Here is a 15,846-nt window from a genome sequence, read left to right as displayed (position 1 = left end):
CTGACCTTCCCTCGTTTTAGCATTGGCTTGGTGGATTTGGATGCAGTATCTTTGAAATGAGGATTTAAAGATGATCACATTGTTGTTACTATTCGGTTGCCCTATCACTTTTATTTTTATTTGTGTTCTGCCAGCAAAGAAGAGGCAGGATCCCATTGGGCTAATTATGCCACGTGCCAAGAACAAAGAGCTGGCAGTGTAAGCTTGTTGCCCGCTGCGCGGAACCCAAACCCTGCACAAAACGGCGAAGCCCATGGAAACAATGCAATGGCAGCGGTCAGCAGAGCGAACAGAAGCCACAGCATACGAGCACCTCACCGCCGTCAGTCCTGGAGGCACTGGTGCAAACAAGAGCTTAGCGGGGTTTGGGGGGGAACAATGCTCAGCCCTGCTGATGTTTACCAGGTTCACAGGAGCAGAGAAACTGCACATTGGGAAAATCTTTTGGTGGGTCATCAGGCTTGCTTTCACTGGGCAGGGCGAGACCGGACAGGCTGAGACCGGACAGGCCGAGAGTGGCCTTAAACGTTAAGGGAGTGAGTGTATGGGGTGGCTCTATGTGTGCATCTACTTATGAGCCACACAGGCAAGAGGTGGGATGACACGGCAAGCGCAGCCAGCCAGGGCTAGAGGCCCCAGCGCAGAGCCTGGCCACCTGCCTGAGTGGGGCAAGGTGACTTGGTCACGGCAGGAGAGGAGGAGGCAGCAGCCGAGGACTCACAGGTGGGCAGTGGAAAACGTGTCACTCGGTTACAAGAGCGTGCACAAAGCGGCTCGCAGCAGGCAGTGCCCCCGAACTCATCGCCCCGAGCTCGGCGACCCCGCCGGCCGAAGCTCCCGCTGTCCGCAGCCCCCCTGCGGGGGCCGGGGCCCGCCCCGGGGCTGGCTCAGCGCAGCCGCCGGCTCCGCCCCGTGGGCCACATCGGCGGAGGGAGGGAGCGCAGCGCGGAGCGGAGCCGTACCGAGCCTAGCAGGAAAGGTAGGTGAGCTGTGGCCGCCCTCCTCGACGGCCGGAGAGTGGGGAGGCACTGGAGGAGAGCGTGTGTGCTGGGACTCCCTCCACTGTACCTCCCGCTCCCCTCGACCCGGGGGTCTCGGCGTGGAAGGGACTTCCCGGGGGTTTTCCGCGGGACTTTGTGGTGGCCGGGGCGGGAGCTGCCGCTGCTGTCCGTGCGGTCTCGCCCGGGGGGCAGCTGGGCAGGGAGCGACCCTTCCCCGCGCGGGAGCCGGGGCAGCCTCTCGGGGCGCCCGTCCTGCTGCTGCCGCTCTCTGGCGTGTCCCTCCGCGCTGGAGTCCGAGGGTGAACTGTGATCCGCTGGCGTAGCGGGTGTGTGGCCTGAAAGAGACCATCGCCAGGTGCAGCGGACGCGGTGCCCGCAGGAGTGGGACCTGCGGGCTTGGCCTTTTGCAGCTGTGAAGGGATTTCGCCCTTGTGCCTCCGCTGCCTGCTTATGAGACTGGGCATGCAGCTGGCTTCAGTCGGCTGTGCCTTGTTTGATTTCTGCGATGTGGATTAGGTGCCTCTGTAGCGATTTTACACTGTTCAGACTACAGAAATCTGTAGTGCCTCAGTCTGCCATGTCCCTTTCCCCCTCTCCTTTTAAGATCGCAGTAAGGAGTTCAGCGGAGTGTTCGAGCTTCAGTAGCTGAGCAGATGTTGGCTGCTAATGGCCTTTGCGGTGTTCCTGTTAACAAATCTGTTGATATGAGGATAGCGGCTTCTTAGAACCCGGGCATGCCGGTTCTGCCCCCGAGCGTAGAAGCTCTGCTCTGTGAGCCTGAACTTAAAATGGAGCACTCGGTACAAAACAAAAATCAACTGGGTGAGAGGAGGGGGGGAAAAAACCCAGACCCAGCCATCCTGGAACCTAAATGTTGGCTTCAGTAAATTGTAAAGCTGGTTTAGAATGAAGTGTTCCTATGTCTTGGACAATCTGTTGCGCTTCCATTTTGTATATGAGATGAGGGATTGAAACTTTACTAGCTATGCAAAGGAGGGAGAGTGTCCTATTGCAGTGCTCTTGGAGGTGGTGGCTAAGGAGGAGAGCAGCTCTTGGATGTGTTTGAGCTGCTGTTGATGGTAGAGGGTCATAGGGATGTAACCCATGTCAGCACTAGTGAGGCCTCTGGGTGTGTGACTTTGACAACACTCGTGTGCTTCTGTGCAGTCAGGGAAGCAAGGGTGTACAACTGGAGAGTGCTGTCTTGAAATCTGTCATCAGTGGTACTTCCTCTCCATGGAAGACTTTGTTTTTGTTGGTTGTTTTTTGTTTGGTTGCGTTTTGTTGGTACTTTCTCAGACATCTTGGGCTTGAGACAAATCCTCACCAGAGCCTGAGGTGTGAGCTTGTTGGTGGAAGGCTTGCTGGCTGCATTAGAACTGTCAAGCAGAAGCCTGTGGTTAGAACCTTTTTGGTGACAACAAGGTCCACAAGAGAAACACTCCTCTGAAAATCCAGAGGAAGGTGTCGAGTGAGAGGACCAGTCTCAGTAGTGTACTGCTGTCAAGATAAGCATATGACAAGCTGTAAAAATGACAAATTACTTTGATTTTACTAAATCCTTCATGAGTGCTGAGTGGGGAAAAAGTGTTAATGAGGCAGAAGGGCACTGGTGGTGTGGTCAGTGACGTGTTCTGTGGTGTCACTGCATGGGCTGTGGAACACATGCTAGTGTCCCATAACAGAATCTCTTGCAACAGTGGAGTGGTTTTTAACATTCACACTTGTTTCTGGTCCTTTGGCTGGAGCAACCCCCTCGCCAGCTGTGCTTCCTCAAAAAAAAATATCCATGGGGGCTTGCTAGTGTTGGGCCGTTAGATGGGTAAAAAGAACCTTTGCCAACTGCTCTGCAAGCCGATGGGTGGATTAGGAGTGGCTCAGAGAAGTGAGTAGCTTCTCCTCGTTTCATTTAACACCTCTTTCATAGGAGGATCTCGTTTGCAAAAGAGCATCGCTCTGTGGAACCTCTGTGAACCTGAACCTCTCTTGTCCTGGTCTTCTCCATCATTGTCGAGGGTTCTGGGACTTGCTGAGATGACATCCTCAACCCTGTGCTGCAGGGCAGGTGTGGCTGGGTGAAGTCTTGCAGTGTTTTTTCGGCTTCTTACCTGCGTGCGACAGAAATAGAGCAAGATGCGAGCTGAGTGCCTGGAGAAAGCCCTCACTGTGGGCTGTGTGGAAGCTCCTCCCTTAAGAGGATTTAGCTTTAATGATGCGGCTCATCTGGACTCTCTTCATTACTGTTATTGTCTCTATTTTAGTTCTCAGAGGACAGGCAGGTGTTGTGTGACCTACAACTCTAAACTGGTGCAGATGATGCTCTAACAAGGCCTTCCACAGCTCTATGGAGGTTTCCTGCCCCTGCTACTCAAAATACTCTGCTTCCAGCTCTTTGAAGTGCAAGGTGAGAGTTCATATGAAATTCCTCATCTGACTGTAGCCAAGGAAAGGTTTTATCCCTCTCCTGTTACTCCAGGACTACAGCTGTAAAGCAGGAGAGGTCCATAGAGGTCTTCAGGTGTTTCATCCAGTAGATGTTTCAGAGAAGTGCAGGTGGGAGTTTTGCAGACCTCTGGTAACCACAGGCCCTGAGGCACTTTCCAGCTCAAGCTGTGGCTGTGGTTCTTTGTGCCTACTGGCATTGTTACAGCAGGAAGCAACATGGCACAGGCAAAAGGTGTTGCTAAAAGGACTCGGGGACCAAAGGCATAGAGTCTGTTACAGGAATGCCAGGGTGATGCTGGGAGTTGGACCATGCCCGTACTATCTGAAGTAGTAATTATTGCTCTAATTTAACAGTGCCTTTCTTCCTTGTCTCTTTTCTGTTTCTGTTCACTGGTGAGTGCAAGGTGTTGGAGAGGGTCTGTCGGGGCTCAGGCTATGGTTGAGTGGCTTCAAAGGAGGTAGCAATGTTTTCATGGTTCTGTGCATCAAGGGATAATCAGAGCCCCACTTCTTGCACTTGTTCCCTGTGTGGAAAAATGTGTGTGCATCTAAACTAACTTCTTACTGCCAGGAATTATGGCCCTTTCCTAGAGTTCCTTAACTTCACCTCTCTAAAACAGGAGCATGACACCAACATCCCCTTCTTCTCATTCCCTGCCTTCATTTATCTCTGTGGATCATGGCATCCTGAGATCTGTAGTCCTTTTGTACAGCAAAGGGGAAGCTGGGCTCAGCAGCCTTGCTCTGCACCGTGTGATTGTCAGCTTTGATGGGCAGAGAAATAAACTGCTCTTGCACTGATGCATCTGTTGGAGGAATGTGATATTGGAGCTTTCCACAGGCAAATGATTAATGACATGTGCATGAAGGTGTGGCTGGGTGAGCCACCTTTCCTTTAGGAACTGTGTAATAAGAGGCACTCCATTACCTAACCACCTCTGTCTCTTCTTAGCTGTTCTGTATTCTTAGATGGAATGAAATGGAGGAAAGGCTAAAAATTACAGGCTCTCTTGGCATGGTAAAATGAATAATAGAGGAGGCACAGCCAGCGCCAGCAGTTCCTTGATGCCTGGTCCGCTGTGGTAGAGCGTGTTTGCTGAGAGCTCTGGGCTATTAGAGCTAGGAAACACTGAAGCAGTTAATGGCTGACTTAGACCTAGATGGGGTGATAAGTGAAGCACAAGGAACTTCATACTGGAGATTGCTTAAATCATTGCTTGTGTGCACTGACAGATTCACAGCTAGCTATATTTCTGGTAGAAAGATGAGGCATTACCTTGGGCAGCACTGTGAAAGGGACTGCCTGGTAGACAACAGCAGAAAAAGGGAATAAAAGAGTAGCCTGTTGGGATAGGGAGAGGGATTGAAAACTGTTGGCTCAGTACCCCAAGTGTGTGTCCTCTCTAACACCACAGAGCCAGGGAAGCTGAGTGGCTTGTGGCTCATCCAAAGTAAATAGAGGGGAGAGAGGAAAGGAGACTAAGCTAAGGGCAGGCTTTCTCCTGTGGGAAGAGACACGTGCACAGGCTGTCTGGCTGACTGCTCTAGTTCTTTATCTCCTTGATGGAGCTTCAGAACTGGGACACCGCTATTTAAAAGCACGTCAAATCAAAGACCGGTGCATGTACTTCATTTCTGAAAGTTGCTGCTGAGGTAAGTGGTATGTCTTTTTAAGGAGCTCCGGAGCTGGGAAGGGCCAAAGGAAGGGCCTTGCAAATAGGCAAAGGGCTAGTGGCATTTGTTAAGAATTCTTCTGGGCTGCTGATTTAGTTTCTTTGCAGCACAACTTTGAGCAAACAGGTGCATCACTAAAGTGCTTTACCCTTTATTACAAAATTGTTGCTGGGCTGTAAGCAGATTGTTGATCTCTTCTAGTATGATGATAATCCCATGGCCATGTGTACTGGAGAAATGCTGATCTGGGAGGAGCTATATACATTAGGATATCCAGCAGCCCGAAGATTTGAAGTTATATGATGGAGAGTTGCCTTTGCAGGCAAAACAATACTTCTTCAGTCAGAGGGAGGTCTCATACATGAGCAAAGGAATGGATGAGATGTCAGAACACCTGCAGCATGCACCTTGAGCTGAGCTGACCTTCCCACAGCTGGAGCTGGGGCCTGCCATTGGTCCCTGCTGCTCCCCATCCATTGCCATGGGGGTTATTTGGGAAGGGGAGGAAGAGGAACTAGCTTACAGGAATTTACACAGGGGGAACTGAACATCCTGTTAAGTAGCTTTACCTGTTGGTAATGAAGGAGGCTGTTTCCCAGAGGTGCCTTGGGGAAGGGGCTATATCACTGGATTGGGCCAGGTCCTTCAACAGCACCGTGCTTTAGTCACTGCCTCTGTGATCTGTGAGGTTTTTGTGCCCTCAGTGGGATGGGTTTGAGGGGCTACATCGGAACTTAATGCATGTCTACAGGAGAGGCTTTGTGCAGAGCACCTTGTATGTCTACTTTTAAAAGCAACCTGCTCCAGGGACACTGATTTTCCTTGGGGTGGTCTACCAGACTGGCACAGGTTCAGAGTAAGCTGCCTCTGGGGGCTTTGTGCATCAGGGTGCTGTGGGACCACACAACCTTTGCTGTATTGATACAGGGCTTCTGGAATTGCATGCAAGGCAGGTGTCCAAGTGGCATCTTGGCACTTGACTGGGACTTCAAGGGCTACTGCTGTCATCTCATAGTATAATAATACGCAAATCCTAAGTGCCCAGAGCCAGCATCATGTCTCCTGTGATAGATGGTTAGCAGTTTTGCTGGGAATCAGTTGTGAAATCTAAATTAACTAGATTGTCTCTACTATTTCACAAAATGCCTCAGTGCTCTATTAGACCTTTCCAGGGAAGTTTCTGTACCTTTCGTGGCATTTCTCTTTCTAGGTGTTTTAGTCAGACAGGAAAAAAATACCTGTGTTGGGAATGTCTTATTCCCTTCCTACTTGATTTTTTTCTGGTTTCTCCTTGGTCCTGCAAATGGGTTACTTAACAGTTGGAATATGTGTGGGTAGAAATTTTAAAAGATTCTGCATTCAGGGTGGCAGTATCAAGGAGGTTTTGAACTTTGATCCCCAGTGCTAACATGCCAGCTTTTCAAAAGTCACTGTCCAGACTGCTCTGCACCTCTCCTTTGTGCTTGTAATCAAATAATTTGTAGAGTGCTTTTTGCATAAAACGATACTGGTCTGGCTGTTGTGGTAGTAGGATACCATCTAAAGTACTGCAGTTATAATCGTGCATTGGTTTGGGGGCTTCTTTCATGCTGGTGGCGTGACACAAAGTGTCCTCTTGCCTGCTGTGGAGCTGGTCATGTGTCTGCTGTGTCTCAGCATGGATTGAAGCTGCTGGTGATGAGTCAGTCTTGAATGGCTTTGCTGGAATGTCCTCAACTTCCAAGTGTGCTTCACTAAGTAAACTCGAGCTCCTGTCACCTCACTCCCAGTCTTCTGTGTCTTGTGATCATGGAGCTAGGCTGCCTGTTAAGAGAGCGGGACTTGGATTAAGGAGACTGCTGACCTGCAGGTTAGCAAGGCTATTTGCCCCTGCTATTGCTTTGAATTTTCCATGAACCAAACAGAGATGGGAAGTATTCTGTAGCATCTGTACTGCATGCTTGAAGAAACTGGTGCTTAAAAGGCAAGCAGGAGTTCCAATTATGCTCATCTCTGCAGTCCTTTCACAGGGAGAGGAACCCCAACCAGACGAAACCCAGCTGCCTGGATGTACTTTCCAAACAGTCGAGGAAGCTGCTGGACTCTGCATTCAGGTCCTTTTCTAATGCAGGCTTGCAGATGCACTGCACATGGAATAACTAAAGAGCCCTCTGAGTTGTGCGGTAGATCTGCCTATTCCCGAAGGAAGCTCTTTTAATTAGAGAAGACTTCTGCTTGGCAGCTGCTGTGCAGAACAGTGCTAGACCATAGCTGTGTGCCGAAGCCCTGGTAAACAAGGTAAAGGCACAACCTTCTCCCTATTCTTGTGGAGTCTGCCGCATCTCTGGGGACACTGCATAGGAGTGGAGGGAGGGGCTGCAGGTACAACAGATTCCTGGAGGTTAGTGGTGTGGAGGGGGAGTGGAGTTTTCTGTGATACATCAGCGCTGCAAGCTTGGGGCAGGGGTTGGCTGCTCCCTGTGCACAGGGCACAGCAGCTTCTTTGCACCAGACCCTCCAAGGATGATAACACTTTGTGTGAGCTCAACTAAAATGGGGGTGGTTGTGGCTACTTGTGAGACATCGGAGATGATGCCCACAGCTGCTGGTACTTTTCTTGCCTGATATGATGGGACCTGAGATGTCAGTGTTTCCTCTTGCCCACGCTCTCTGGGGAAGGTGGTGTGACTCGCGGCTTCCTGGAACGAAACTGAGATAACCAAAATGCAGCTGCTGAAACTGCGTGGGAATTTCTTAATGCCAGAATCTGCATCAAACTGGCTGCTGCCTTGACAGAAGAGGCTATTTCAAGGGAGGGCTATTTTGAGAAATGGCAAGCTGCTTTAAACCCTGAGTCCAAGACCTCAAAGGCTCCTTTGATTTGATGCTGCAGTCCTGGTGGTGGTCTCAGAGCCTGGGTCTTTCTGCATTCATTCTCAGTCCATTGCATTGCAACTTTGGAGGCTGTTGTGACAGTGGCTTAGAGTCGATCCTGTAATGAAACACTTAGTTTCTGCTTTGCGTAGCTTCAGACAGATGGGAAACCTCTTCCTATCCCAGCTCTCAACTATGCCCGAGACCTACCAGGGTCTATGCAAGTAGATGACTGTGCACCCAGTGCTGTCCCATGGGAACCTAAGCAGTTGCTCCCTTTTTGCCCAGAAGAGAGATAGCCTTTGCCACAGGGTGTTACCTGTGAGGAACAATAGCCTGTACAGCAGTGTGTGAGCTGAGCCAGGTCAGCAGCTGTATTAGTATGGTGCTGTGTGGTGGTTATTCCTGTGTCCAGGATCTCGGTGGAGAGCCTTGGCGACCTGTGGTGGGTGGTTCTGCTGGCAGCCTCCCATCAGGGGTGGAGCAGGCTTTGCTGGGCTGAGTGTCAAGCTGCTGGACTAGCAGGGGCTGGGCATGTATTGTGGGGATAGAGAAAGCCTTGTCACAGCTGTTATCTGCCCATGTAGCATGCATGAGACCTCATGCATGAGACCTCTTGCTGTAGTGTAGTTCTATCTCACTGGTAAGTGTGGCTTGATTAAAAATTGGGAGCTGTGATGTGAAATAAAAATGGGTGGGCTGTGGGGGAAAGTGTACAATGTGGTTTGACAGAAGCAAGTAAGAAAAGAATGTGTCTGCAATCCTATTAAAAAAGTAGTGTTACCTCAATCATGATTTATTGATTAAAGATGAAACAACTCTGCTTTTTCTTCCCCTTTGAAATGGGAGCATTTATGTCTGCGTTTAGGCTCATCTGATTATCTGTGAATAAGTTACTCTGTATAAAAGTTCTTTCTTTTTAAAATAAAAACCTCTGAACTACTGCTTTATATCTCATTCTTCTAGCATTCCTTGATAAAATAGTCTTCTGAAATATTTGTGCTCTAAATATAGAAAAGGAGACCCTTTCAGGAAAGTATAAAAGGCCACCCAGCCTCTCTTGGTTCAGGTTCAGCTGAACCTGTTTTCCAGACCACTGTACATAGGTCTGGAGACTCCAAGGAGGCCCCTCTTTTTCCCAAAACAGACACAGCTTTTCAAAGTCTTTCTGTCTATTTTCACTGCCAAATTCCTGGGAACTTCTCCCATATGTCTGTTCCTCTTGGCTTGAAATAGCCCTATCCAGAACCTACGCATGTGTTGCTTTGAATGATTGATTATTTTCTTGTTTTGGAATGGCATTGTTAGAGGAGTGTTCTTAACTGCAGGTGCCATGTATATCCTTGGGCAGTGTTCTTATATTAACTCTACTGGGATTACCTGCATAATAATATAACAGTCATCGAAACAGTCAGCAGCAAAACACCTGTGTGTATTGCATCCTGTCTTGGCCTCTAGGACCATCTTCATAGAAAGGCAACCAAAAGTTTTTGAGTATCTCTTCAAGCCAGCTAAGTGTTTCCTAGAGGCCCCCTTTGTTTTCCGGCTTTGTCTACTGAGATTTCTTGTTGTGACATTTCACTTCCAAAAATGCTTAGACTGGGAACAAAGCAGCTTTGCTGCAGCTTCTGTAGCAGGTCATGCTGTGTTATTCCTGCTTCTCACAGCGCTGCCCTTTACTGCTGTACAATGCAGCTTTCTTTCCCACTTTATTCCTCCTGTAAAAAGAGCTTGGCATAAGGAGACTGTTCTGTGAAGGTGAAAGGAAAAAATGCTAGACAGTGCTGCTGTACATCTTGGAGCCTGTACAGCACTGTCTGCTGGGACTGACTCTTCCAGAGCAAAGCGTGAAATAGGTTCTGAGTTGCATCCTCAGAGGGATCAGGCCAGGTGCTGCCAGTTACAAATGTGAAACTGTTTGTATTATTCACCTTGATGTTGGAGGGAGAAAATGTGGTTGCAGATGAGTGTTTTTGAATAGCAGGGAATGACTTGAAACATCTGTGCTCTAAACTCCTGTACATTAGGGCTTTTCTTGCCCTCCTACCCTAAGTAATTTTTGACAGAGGGGCTGCTTGAGTCAGAATCCCTTCCTCAGGAGCTTTTTATAGCTCCGGCTTTATCTTTTCATTCATGCCTGCTGGTAGTGTCAAGTGAAACTCAGGATGTTGTGAAATGTTCATCCTCAGACTGTCTGTGACAACACTCATCTCGCCAGCAGGCAGGCAGACCATGCTCCAGCAGGGCACACGGTCTCGTGTGACACTGGGATGGTTTGATGGGAAGTACAACTTCTCCTAGGGCAGAGGGCAGTGATGCAGAGTCTGGGCCCAGCAGTAACCTTTTGTGGCTGCAGCAGTGCTGCCATTGTGTGAGTGGTTCTGTACCATTGAGTCCACTGAGTCTGGAGACCTCGGGCTAAGCTGGCCCTATCTACTTGTAACAAATGGGTTTGCTGAATTGTTTTCCTTTTCCTCCCTGATATGCAAGTCTGGGATAGGAGATGCTATGTGTGAGAGTCTTGCGGGAATCCTGTGCTTCTGACTCCTGTACTCTCTTCCTGTACTGTCAGCCTGCAGTGGGGTCCTTCAGACTGGAGGCCCGTGGTGATGGTAGAGCAACTTTGCTGAAGAGGGACGATTCTTACAGCTGCTGATCTCTGGTGTTCTGCTCTGGAATCACATGTAACAGTGCCAACATACTAGCAGAGGAACAGGAGTAGTTCAGTTGCCACAGGCATACTGGGCCTCATCATACATGATGAGGGTGCTGCAATTAGCAAGTGGTCTATTTGGCAAAAACAAAAACTCATGAAATAACTGCTTCAGGTAACAGAAGCCAAAAGATGTGTCCCCTATGGCCTGAGGCACTTTCCCGTGCCAGTAGGACTTCTGTTGACTTTCCAGTCAGATGGGTTTGCTGTAGTCTTGGAGCTTTACTTGATCTATAGGACTAAAGGGTTAAAATCTCTGCTTCTTGAGATCAGTACCTTGCTATCAGCAAACGATCTGATACAAAGCATGTGATATGATTGAAGTAGACTAATAGCCTGTCTCTTCTGTTGTTTGAGGAAGCTGACTTAATTCCAAAGCTTCAGTCATTTGGCATAACAAGCCAGAGGTCTCGTCTCTGCTTTGGGGTGGGCTTTGGGGGTTGTTTTTCTTCTGTTCTGCCACTTGAGATCATGTGGATGTACTCTAGGAGGAGAGGTCTTGGGGAAAATTCTGGTGACAGAAGACACTTTCATTCTCCATTGGGCTGGTCTGCCAACCTGCAAGAGACTTCATTGCTCTGGTGAGCACTGAAAGAGCTTGGCAGGGTGTCTGAGCTTCTCTGGAGGCTTAGTTTGAGAAGGACAAGGGAGTGCTCATCGCCCTATGCTCTTCTGAATAATCTCTAGTCTGAGTTTAGCTATGGAGTGAACTATAGGAGAACCTGCTGGGAATGGTGCAGGGTAAGCTCAGCTTCCTTCCCACACTGGATGCTGGTGCCTAGGCTCTGCTCAGCCTGATTCACCTGTCTGTGGTTCAAAGGCTCAATGAGCAGAGCGGCAGTGGAGAAGAGAGGTTGTTTGTATAATTGCTATGCAAGTTGCCAAGCTGATGAAAACATCCTGCCCTTGAAGGAAAACTACTCTCTCTGCTAATTCCTGAAAAGAACCAAAAGAGTAGGAAATCTCATTTCCCAGTTCAGGCAGGTGGTGTAACTTCTCAGAAACATGTTTGGCATGGGTGTGCTCCAACTAAACACCCACTAGTTATCTGCTCTGGCATGTGAGAAAATGGAAGTAACTGAAAACCAGTTTGTTTTGAAAGGGAACTTTACAGTAGAAAGTCCTCAACCTTGACTTCTTGCATTTTAGGGGATGAGGAGGAGGAAAAGATAAAAATCAGTTACACTAACTGGCTCCTACCTAAGTCTCACAATCTGTGGTGCTGTCTCATAAGACATTAAAAAAAAGCTTGTGTTAAGGCTTTCTTCCTGCCTTTGAGTGCTCTGGCAGGGCCAGAAAGCTGCTGGGTCTCAGGAAGGTATCTACTAGCTAAATGACATTTGGAGAGATATTGTGCTACTCCTTGGAGGAGATTTGTAGACTTCCGAGGCATTGCTTGCATGAGAATGGAGGCAGGGGAGCCTGTCCTGTGCGGGAATTTCCAGGCTAAAGACTGGTGGCAGTGGCATACGCTTAAAATCATCCTCTGTGCCACTCAGGGGAGAAGCTGGCCTGAGTTCAAGCAGAGTGCTGTTTGTCTGTGCTGGCCGTGCTACTGCAGTTTGGGGTGCAGGTCCTGCTCACAGGCTTTGACCCTTTTGGGAGAGTTGTGGGGCAGGCCAGAGTGTTGTCTGCTTTTGGGGCGGACTGCTTTTGACACACTGGTGCCACTCAGACACGGGAGCCTTTGGGTGCATCCATTTCAGAGGTTAAGTTTGCAGCCTGACAGTTCTAAGTGCAGAAAACAAAGCTGAGCTGGTCTCATTATTGAAGCCATTAAAGAGCCAATATAGTCAAGTGACAGAGTTGCCCAACCAGTTTTGTGAAAGCTGTGCATTTTTACTGCATTGTGTGCTGGCTTTAGTTAGTGTGGAGACCTCTTTCTGGACCTGACCTGCAGTGTTTGTTGCACAACTAACATTCTAATATGTGGTAATCAAAAAGAGAAATCCACTAACCTGTACCTTTGGCTATTTCTTCTGTCTACAATTTTTGGTAAGCTGATTAATTTTTTTCTAATTTCTTTTTTTAGGGGGAGAGGAGAACCAAATGACTTCTGGGACAGTTTGTGGGGTTTGGGGTTGGATTGTTGTTTTTTTCCTCCCATTTTTTTGGCAGAGTTGTATCTCTGGTCTTGCTAAATGGAAAGATTTGCTTAAATCGGAGAAATGCTGTACTGCAAATACTGTCATGCTGTGCAAGCATGAGTGTATAGGCTGAAAATAGCAAAGAACTTTCTAAATTTGCCAGTTGTAGGGACTGAAGACATACTTAAATGTTGGCTTTCAAACTGAAGTGTGAAGACCAGATGTTCTCAAATCCTATTGCACTACTTGCAAATATAGAGATGAAAACAGATGCTTCTAAAACCTATGCTGTTTTTTGATACCGAACTGTGAGGTTGGTTTCATTTTAACAGTATGATAGTGGCTTGTAAATATCTAATCATTTCCCTTCAAGCATCAGAAGTACATTTCTAAAATGTGCTACACATTTCCTTTTTACAAAATGCATGACGTACTTGCTGTGGTAAAACATGCTGAAAAAGCTCTGCCATTGAAGATGAGTGTTTTCTAATCTAGAGTCTCACTGGAGGACACTATTACCAGTCTGATTATTCACACAACAGTATACTAACTACAGAAGTCCAGCAGAAAAACTTAATGTGTTTCCTGATGAACCAGGAACAAATCTGCCCTTGCAGTGTGAACTGATGATTTATCTCAGAAACTATTCTTGAGAAATCTGGTAATTTCCAGTGGTATTTTTGCAGTACTTGAAGGTAACCGTTACATAGTTGCCACTAAACTGTTGATCTAGTCTTTTTCCCTTACTCCAGGGACAGCATGCACACTTGAGTCTCTGCGTTGCAGGTGTGTGGCAGACACTGTTAGAGTCTTGCTGCACATGTCTGTACTGCTAAGTGGTAGTTCACAGTTTATAGACAATTAAGTGTGGTGCTGCAGTTTGCAGACTGCTGTAGCTGTGCTACTGTCTCTTTGCCTAGCCCTCAGACCACCCCTTCTAGCTTAAAGGCAATTGCTTCTACTTAAGATAAGCAACTGTGTTTAGAGTAGATGTGATAAAAGTCTGTTCCAAGTACCTTCTTTTCTTCTGTTTCTGAAATTTGTGTTGTACAGAAAGTTTTCTACCTGCCCTGACACTTTCCTCCAAAAAGAAACTGTAGCTGTATCAGTGAGATACACATGCATATACACATGCATATGTGTGTTTGTGTATATATATATATATATATATATATATATATATATATGTGTATGTATGTAAAAAGTAATCTCTGCATCTGGAAGTGTGGCCCATTTGGGCTGGTAACCCTAAAAAGCAGCCTTAATTTTTAGGATCCAACTTCTCCCTTAATCCTTCCGTTCTAACTTTTGAAGATACGCTGTTTGGAAAATCTCCATGACAAACACGATCTTGTCTATATTTTCAAGGTCATTACACAGCTGGTATTATCTCAGTGAAGCTTTAAGAAAAGTTCAGTGAATCCGGATTTGAGTCATTCATTGGCTTTGCGGTTATTTGCTTGCCAGAGACAAGATGTACTTCCCAGGTGTACTGAAAGTCCAAGGCCTTTGAATATTAACATCAACTAGATGAACTCCTTAGGATATTCTTTGTATGTTAATGTGGCTGTAACTTGCAGTCTCTCCCCTGAGGGCAGTGATGTACTTGGTTAACAGGAGACTTAGTAACTCTGTCATTGTTCATTAACTGGTGCTGTAGAGTGAAGCTGTCCTGTCTCATCACTGATGATCAGGAGACCTGATTGCCAAATGCCTGTTCTGTATGTGCATGGATAGAGAACAAGCTGGGCTTCAGGGTGCAATATCTCAGAATCCTGCAAAGGATTGCCTTTTTCCTTCTGCCCCACAGCTTTCTGGGCTGTGCCTTCCCCAGTCTCTCGTCCATGGGTGTATCTGGCTTGGAGCTGGAAAGAAAAGTGACCATTAAGTGAACAACTCCTTTACGGACCTGACTTCTGTGGGTCGCTGGCCAGGCAGGTGCCTAATCTGCTTCTGGTTTATGGATTGGGATAATATTGCAAAAAGTAACTGCACTGGCCTTCAAAATGGTCTCAACCTCGTGCAAATTACAGTGCAGATAAATATCTTTATGGAACCAGCAGCATGCTGATCCCTTCTTAGGGACAAATGCTAGTTGCTTTGGTCAGAGAGAGCCAGTTCTGCAACCTGAGCATGTAAGTGGGTGCTCCTCCTCCAGTGTTTCTTGGTCTGTCTGCAAATGAACCCAGCTAACCTCCATCAATATTGTGGTGTGAAAAAAAGCCAGAAGGTGAGACCACATCGGGGAAACTTTAGAGAATTTCAGTGTCTAGCCTGACCCTAATACCTTGAGGAAAACAACCTGTTGCATTGTGTAAGGCTTGGATAGGCGTGGGGAAGGTCATGCTTGCCTGTTGTGTCAAAAAGCACTTGTGGTTCTTGAGATTGGCTGAGCCTGCTTTGGAGGTTCCTTTAGTAGACCAGCTGGACTTTGACCCAAAGATCCCACATGAGGATGTGGCAGGATGTGAACAATAAGGAGCCTTGGGGTATGCTGCAGAACCTTGGTTCACAGTGCTGGCTGCTAGATTTCTGCATCTCTCAAGTTGAGTATTTTCTGCTTGAGCAGGCAGGAGGAACAGCAGAACTGAGCCAATATGCCAGCCTTAGAGGGCATTTGAGGTGTTGGTGGGGGCAAGAGAAATAGCAACTTGAGAAAATTAATCAGGTGCTGGTTTGACCTCATCCTTGCCTGGTGGAAGCTAGTCATAGCACATCCCTTAGGGGATCTGCCTTTATGTCCCCTACTGTTAGTGCCTTGTTGAGGGGAGTGGGGGGGGGGGGGGTGAGGAGCAACTGGCCAAAGTATGTAAAAACAACCTGCAGCTTCTTTGTAACCAATTATTTCCTTTCTTTAAGTGAGAGCATCTGGAGGAGAGAGAACAGCAGGTTCAGGCTATGTAGATTCAATAAAATGTGAACCTTCTTTACTGGAGTTGGAGTATTGGGGCTGACTGGCAGAGCATCTTGCTCTTGGGAACACGTGTGCTGTCCTCAAGGGTTTGCATGAACTTTGCACTTGCTTGTAAATCTACTGAAACGGTGATTTCCACAGCTGTTCTACTCTGGTTTG

At 47.6% G+C, this 15,846-nt stretch overlaps 1 protein-coding gene across 2 annotated transcripts in view; it reads left to right on the top strand.

The window, feature by feature from the left end:
• The first annotated feature begins 884 nt into the window (after window positions 1-884).
• Window positions 885-15,846, top strand: part of CD82 (CD82 molecule) — a 39,359-nt gene continuing 24,397 nt past the window's right edge. Inside the window, exon 1 of one of the 2 annotated variants that reach the window (XM_071558625.1) lies at window positions 885-979. The gene's annotated coding sequence lies outside the window, so the exon portion shown is untranslated. Of the gene's footprint in view, window positions 980-12,549; window positions 12,682-15,846 lie in introns of those variants that run through there. The other variant, XM_071558626.1, reaches the window with a different exon arrangement.

Source organism: Pithys albifrons, chromosome 6 (assembly GCF_047495875.1).
Source record: "Pithys albifrons albifrons isolate INPA30051 chromosome 6, PitAlb_v1, whole genome shotgun sequence".
Lineage (NCBI taxonomy): Eukaryota > Metazoa > Chordata > Aves > Passeriformes > Thamnophilidae > Pithys > Pithys albifrons.
Note: the sequence above shows the minus strand (reverse complement) of the source record. Positions and strands in the feature narration are given on the sequence as shown.